A 7,892-nucleotide genomic window follows, 5' to 3' on the forward strand; every position below is an offset into this window, starting at 1 on the left:
CCCAGAAGCTGTCACAAGTCTCCCTCCTTCCCAGGAGTTGAACACACAATAGAGAATAGGCCCTGGCTGTGAGGTTCAGCAGCCATTAACCCCTACCAGCTGTTCCTGCAGGGAGCCTTCTGTGGCTGAATGTCCTTTCTCTGCGGAGGCCCTCATTTCCACTAATCTAACTATTGTGGGTTAGGAATGCTGACAGGAGAAAAGAAATTTTTCTTGTGTCCATGCAAGTGTGTGTATCCATGTGTAAGTGAAGGAAGAGTGAAGGCTAATTTCTATAGTAGGCATGAATAGAAGGATTGGGAAAAAAACTAGTTAAAATGTGTTTACTTGCTTAAAAGGCTCAGTCAATTTAAATAATGTCAGTAGTATGCTCTGTTTTTAGGGCGGGGAGGGGGAGAAAACTAGTTACTATTATGGTTTTATGTTAAATCCTCTCAAGAGATTTTGATATGTTCCATGCCTTTATTAAACCATTTCTTACAAAATAACAAAGATCATAGGACCAGCTTATTAATAAAAACAGTGGCATAAAGTTAAACACACAAAAATCACATCCTTTTGACAGATGTTTTTGTTCATTCAGAACTGGGCTTTTAAGGAGTTAAGTTTACTTCCTATTGATTGTCCTCTTCTAGTACACTGATGGCTCACAACCTCTTCCACAGATGAAATACATAAAGTGAGCAGCATATTTCAATGAACACATTTAGGATCATGCACTAATATCTTACAAAGAAATAAATCTAAATCTACTGTGAGGAAAAGCATGTCTGATTTAAATGATAAACATTTTCAATAGCCAATCTAAACTCCATGCGTCTCTCACGGTAACATAATTTTATAATTATACCTCAAGTTTCATTTTAAAAGATGTTCATGCACCATTAATAGAGATAAATCATGAAAGAGTCTGCAGATTGCTTTTCCTTTTGTAGCCACACAAGTGATGAGAATAACTACAACTTAATTAGGATATAGAGTAAATATTTTATTTGTTGTAAAACTGTATATAATTTTGAACGTCATTGACTTCATTAGCGGCCCCCGCTCCAAAAAAAAAAAAAAAAAAAGATTTATAATAGAAACTATTTGTAAATTTAGTGCTCGATTTTATCATTTGATAAAGTTCAGTAAAATACAACAGTTGATCTTGTTCAATTCAAATTGGAAATAATTCACCTAGAAATATATTTTCTGGGCAATTAGACTGTATCGTAGTAGCACAAATGTCTGATATAATAAAGCTCTACTTTGCATCTGTTCCTGTGTCTAGACTGCTGCAATTACTGGTCCTTGCTGCAGCAGCAGCAGCAAGATAAAACACTGCTTACAGGTTATAGCTATTCAAATTCAACATTTTCTCCATTTGCCCCCTTTATTACCTACATCATTTGATTGTTATAAAATACATTTAATTTAATGAAGTTGCACTTTTCTCGTTTTAAATACAAACAAACAAACAGTGCAGAATCTAGCACATTGTTTCCGCCAAACATTAGCTGCCATGCACGGATACTGATTTCATTGAAGTTAAATGTGTGCAAATAATGCTTGCTCAACACCAAACAGCAGAAATGGCTCTGTGGATAAAGAGAGGACTTCAATCCCCATGGTTATCAATCTGGCATCATTCACAAGCACTAAATTCACACAAAATATTAACAGGAGCACATTGCTAACTACTGTATTTGTGGGGGATGAAAGATTCAGCTCGAAGGAAGCATATGGGTATGTTGATAGGTAGCTAGATGCTTATCGTTATTAAAAAAGAAAATAATCTCTAACCTAAATACAAATTTAAGACATATATAGCCCCAGATCCACATGTGGAACTCCCACTGACGTCTCATTGGCATCAATGCCCCCAGACTGAGATCATTCCTCAAGTGCCACTTTTATCAGGTGATGAATAGTATACTTTAATATACTAAACGTTATGTGGTGTATCTTATCCATTTAAAATTAAATAATGTGGAGTCAAGAGAAATTCCTTCATAAACAATGGGCTCAATCCTGGTAAGGGCTTGAAACTGTTACATGGCCTCAACTCTCACTGAAGTCAATGGGAATTGAGGAATGGTTCAGTACTTTGAAGGTCATGCTGTGTTTCAGAAGTATTCCAGAAATCTGCAGCATCATATAGTTCCTGGGCTTAGACATTATTTTTAGGTGTCAGTGGGACTGCTCACAAGAGGAAGTGTGCCATATAAATAGGGGTGTAGAATTGGAGTGTGTAAGTGAATCTGAACAAATGTTAAATATGTTTTAGTTTGGACAACCTATGTAATTCAAAAAATATAAAACTGTAACCTAATGACCCAGCAAAGAATAAAGCAAATAGTAGTACATTATATTTGTAAAATAATGGATGAAAGGAAAAACAAATGTTCATTAAAGGCAACAAGAAAAATCTTGTGTACTTAGCTGGATCCACTGGAAATAGCAAAACCCAGCACACCGAACACGGTAGGGAGATATAGTGTTAAATTATTGGATCACTGGACAAAACTTTATCTCTGACATTAAATGTAAGCAGAAAATCCATATTATGCATGAAATAATCTATCTGCAGTTGTACCACTTCAGCCTGTGCTCTCATCAGATCTCATACATTAAGCTGAGTTAACCCAAGTCAGTGTTTAGATGGGGGATCTCCAAGGAAAGCGTGGGTGGTGGTGATGATGCATTAGGTATTAACTCCAGCATTCTGGTCAAATTCCAACTTGACTATCACTTTCTTCCTAACCAACATTCTCCCAACAATTCCAGTTGGCTAAGGTATTGCACAGTTCTTCCATTCATGTACTCAGTTGCTGAGTAGGGCTGTCGGACACTGTTAAACAAGCTGCCATGTTTCACTCCAAGGTGGCAGCATTTCAGTGGTAGGTGATGTTTTTAACTTGGCCCAGCATTTCAGCTGGGCCAGAATTGTCTGGGCAATGTAGATAGAAGGCCAAAGGGAACCACTGTTTTGTTCCCTTTTCTTGCGGCCCAGCAGTCCCACATGAGGGAAAAGGCTGGGTTGCACCAAGAACACTGATAGTGTTCTGCCTGATTGGCTGCCGGGACTCTAACTCCATAGTCAGCCTCCAAACAGTCAGTATGACAGAAGTGGCCATAAAAGCTATTGCAAAGATTCACCCTGTTTCTCAGGTCCCACAATGGACACTGCTCCTGAAAGAGGGTTGGTTGTAGGCTGGGGCCAAGACATGGCTTGCTTATATGTCAGTGATTGTACCTCAGTTATGTTAGAGTGGCACCTTGGGATCATCTGAAAAATGGCAGAGAGAGAGAAAAAGAGATATCCTTCTCCTCAATTCACCTTGCAAAGGCTCTACCTTCCCAGGGCTATGCCTTTTGAAGGGCAAGAGTTGATAGTAATTTATATTTAGAAAATGGGGGGGTTATTTCACCATCTTTTCAAACTGATCCACACATCCCCTTCCTCTACCCATTTCCGACTCACTGCATGATGAACTCCTTCTGGAAAGTAATTATATAATCAAAGAGCAGCGTGGTTATAGAATGAGAGTGGTATATGGCCCTCAGGCTTCCACTTCTATAAAACTATCATGTGTCATGTCCTTAAAGTAAGACTATGTTCTTTATTATGGAAATATTCAATGAGATAATGTGGTGCCTAAACGATGGACTTCCCTTTCAATTTTGATAAGGCAGTCTACACAGAAATACCTTATATAGAACGTTGATCACAATTATGTAAATAAGGAGCATAGTATGAAAAAAATATATCCAAGGAGATTATAGATATAATTTTCAGAGGATAAGGGCAATATGATAACTTTTTTTTTACATCTCTTTCCTCCAAATGTCACCACATTATTTCTACCGTCTGAGTGTCACACTCATGATAGCCAAACAGAAAGTGGTAATTTGGTAGCATGACTTTATAAGGAGTGCCGATACCAGTGAGTAATATAATGTCTTATGCTATTTAAATGCAGGGGACCGGGTATTCTGTGATTCCATGACGCAGAATTTGGATCACAATTCTGTGGCAAAAATCTCAGATTCAATTTTTTTTAAATTAAGTTTCCAGCTTTATGGTTTCAATGATAACCCCATAAATGTGAGCTGAGTGTAACTGATGCCTGCCTGAGGACTAGTGCATATGGTTATTTAGCATGCAGCAAGCCAGGGTGTGAATGTACAGTGCACTTGCTTGCCATGTGGACACTGCTACTGCACACTACAAGTTCTGTACTGAAGTTAGAAATTTTGGAACTGTTAGCATGTGGTAGCAGGGGCCACATGGTCAGTGAGTGTGCAGCAAACTACTGTCTTGTAAATTCACATCCTGGCTGGCCATGCATTAAATCGCTGTGTAGACAAGCCCTGAGTCTGTAGAGAACCTGAAACAATGGCTATGAGAAATGTAGACTGCCCCATTCATCTCAGGGATTCATACATTCCATAATTGTGCAGCCACTGAATTTGGCCTTTTTCCATGATACCCCCAACATTCAGCATGTTTGCCACAGAATTCATTATTTTGCAGTAGCCAGGGACCCAGAATTTTATTTTCTGTCTCCCTGTCCTGCTGAGACCTGCCTGCAGCTGATTCTGTAATCTAGCCCCTTCTCTGACATGCACTGGGTGTACAGAGAAGATTCTGAGCTGGACTGAAACCCATAGATCTGGGCCATCTGGAAAATTCACTAAAAAAATCCATAATCAAAAATAATTTTTGCTAAAAGTAATCATGGACAAATTGTACCTCAATGAGTAGTTTCAACAATGAGCCATAGCTGCGCGTGTGTGCGTGTGCATGTTTGAGTGTGGGAGGGAGTGGGATGAAAGGTATCTAATGGAGATAAATCAATTAACATTGCTGCGGAATTTAGGAGTTTTTGCCACAGAATGTGGCCCCTTTGGGCCACAGAGGGTGAAGGACCCTGCTTGTATAAGTCAGTAATATGGTATGTATAAACTTCACACTTCAGGAGCTGTGTTCTCAAGACAGCCAACTTCATTTGCACTAACACAAAGTGCCACTCAAAACCAAAACCAAATTAAAACAAATGCTACGATTCTCAACACTGCAAATAAGGTGGATAAAATTATAATGTCATTTATTAAGAATAAAAGAACAGCCATACTGGGTTAGCCCAATGGTCCATCTAGTCCAGTATCTTATCTTCTGACAGGGGCCAATGCCAGGTGCTTCAGAGGGAATGAACAGAACAGACCATCCCAAAGTGATCCATCCCCTGTCATCCACTCCCAGCTTCTCCAAACAGAGGCTAGGGACACTCCGAGCATAAGATTGCATACCTGACTATCCTGGCTAATAGCCATTGATGGATCTATCCTCCATTAACTTATCTAATTCTTTTTTGAACCACATTATAGTTTTGGCCTTCACAACATCCCCTGGCAATGAGATCCACAGGTTGACTGTGCGTTGTGTGAAGAAGTATTTCCTTTGTTTGTTTGTTTTAAACCTGTTGCCTGTTAATTTCATTGGGTGACCCCTAGTTCTTGGGTTATCTGAAGGAGTCAATAACATTTCCTTATTCACTTTCTCCACACCAGTCAAGATTTTACAGACCTCTATCACCTCCCCATCTTGTCTCTTTTCCAAGGTGAAAAGTCTCAGTCTTTTTAGTCTCTCCTCATACAGAAGCTGTTCCATACTCCTTATCATTTTTGTTGCCCTTCTCTGTACCTTTTCCAATTCAAATACATCTTTTTTGAGATGGGGCGACCACATCTACATGTAGTACTCAAGATGCGGGCATACCATGGATTTATGTAGCGGCATTATGATATTTGTATTATTCTAGTGCATAGAAGCCCTAGTCATAGACCAGAACCCCATTGCGTTAGGTGCTTTGTACAGAACAAGAAGCAGTCCCTGTCCCAAAGAGTTCACAATCTAGGTCTATCATACTGTGGTATCATCAGAGTGAGACAGTGCAGGATGAACAATGCACAACTTGGAAGTGGGACAAGGGTGATTTTTTATTTTCTTGTGGCAGTTAAATTCTGCCCACCTTATTTGGTTGTTGGAGAACTACACTGGAGGGAGAAGTCATCTCTTCCCTGACCCAAGTTACAGTCATGACAAGTAAAAGGGAACTGGAGAGCAAACTGTCCATCACTGAAACACACTAGACGCATCATAGATAATCCAGCAAAAATGTGGATATATCTTGAACAAGGGATTTGCCTGCCAGTTACTGGGAAGATTGATTAGCGTGTTACTTACTCCATTGCCTCTCTTTCTGTCTGTTTCTCTTACTACACTGATTGGGATTTTGAAAGTAAGATTTCCTCAAGTACAATAATTTGGGAGAGCAATGTTTCAGCACAGGAAATGCTGATATGTCACATTTTCTACCTTCCAGAGGTAATCTGAACTGAACTGAAATGATGTTTCTGTGTTGCTGTTTGGTAGATAAGGTGATAAACGATTTCAAGCAATAAAGCACATATGTGCAGCATTTTAATACCCACACATTGCTGAAGAAAATACACATAATGGTCAAAGAATTATATTTAAACCTAAATTCCTGCTGAGTCGCTTTTTGTATTGGTGTGTCTATTATTTCATTTGTCTTTTGTATGTACCAACACAGAGAGTGCAAGGTCAGATTGCTGGTTTTCAGAGAATGCTCACCCAATAGCTATTGGGTCAGATATTGGTATTGCTATTGGTAAATGACTCTGTTTTTTCAACAGCAGCAGCAACACAGCAAACCATCTTCAGAGCAATGCCAACCTCTGTAACCCCTCCCCCTGGAGTGCTGCTCTGTGATATACAAAGAGAGCTAAATGTACTATCAATAAAGCACACAACATAGCAGGGGGTGAAATAGCCAAGTCATTTTCCATTCACTGGAGCTAACAATGCATAAATGATTCTTGATACAGCTACTCATGACTTACACTGTCATCCTTAACGTGTGTGTGTGTGTGTGGGGGAAACTTGTTTATTTTATCTTTCCATTCTGTGTGTGTGTACAGAATACATACTGTGTACATATATATATATATATATATATATATATATATATATATATATATATGCATGTGTGTGTGCGTGCATGTGCGTGAATGCGCGCGCACATGTATACATATGTATACTGTTGACAATATTTTGCTGGCAACTTAAATGTCCTTTTAATATAGTTCTAAAATATGATATATTCATATAAATATAGACTCATTTAAACACATATAATTATACATGCACAATACAACACATGGGGTGATGATAATACTCGTGATAAATTGTATTTAGCATGGATTTTTGACCATCTCATCTGTACTCTGCCTACTCATTCATTTTTCCTGAAACTTATTCTTACATCTCCAACTTCTGAACACCATCAACCAATTACCACTTATAAAAATCCACTTGTTTCCTTCTTTCACCCCAAATGTGTAATTTCCCCAGCAAAATGACACTGGTCTGAATCCAAAGTCAAACAGTCACCAGTCCTGAACTTCTGACAGATTTAAGGTCTAACTCAAGACTTTGGAGAGCTAGAAACAGGGGCACGAAAAACAATTGAAATAGAAGAGTCTCTGTTTTCCCCTGAAACATACTGTACTTGCTTCTAGTCCGGGAAGGTCTGGAGATACAATACATTTTAGCATTGTGATGTGTTATGTATAGAAAACTATTTTTAATTATTTATAGAAGTGTTTAAAATGTAATTGTTTTAATTTCCCCCTTCCTCTTAGCCCTGTACAGTTGGATTCACAGTAACTACAGCACCTGGCTTCACAGATGCATAAATGAATTAAATACTCTCAATCACATTTTTTAAAAAAATCTCTTAATTCTGTAAATACACTGCATAGCAGAGTATATAATGCTGCAATGTGACATAAAGGATGTATGGGCTCCTGTCTAGGATGAC

At 38.6% G+C, this 7,892-nt stretch overlaps 1 long non-coding RNA gene across 1 annotated transcript in view; it reads right to left on the reverse strand.

Moving 5' to 3' along the window:
• Positions 1-7,892, reverse strand: part of LOC137162097 (uncharacterized) — a 159,812-nt gene that overhangs the window by 62,515 nt on the left and 89,405 nt on the right. The gene's annotated exons all lie outside the window — the stretch shown is intronic.

This window comes from Emydura macquarii, unplaced genomic scaffold (assembly GCF_026122565.2).
Source record: "Emydura macquarii macquarii isolate MOO-44397 ecotype Brisbane River unplaced genomic scaffold, CSIRO-AGI_Emac_v2 contig_2422, whole genome shotgun sequence".
In the NCBI taxonomy this organism is placed as follows: domain Eukaryota; kingdom Metazoa; phylum Chordata; order Testudines; family Chelidae; genus Emydura; species Emydura macquarii.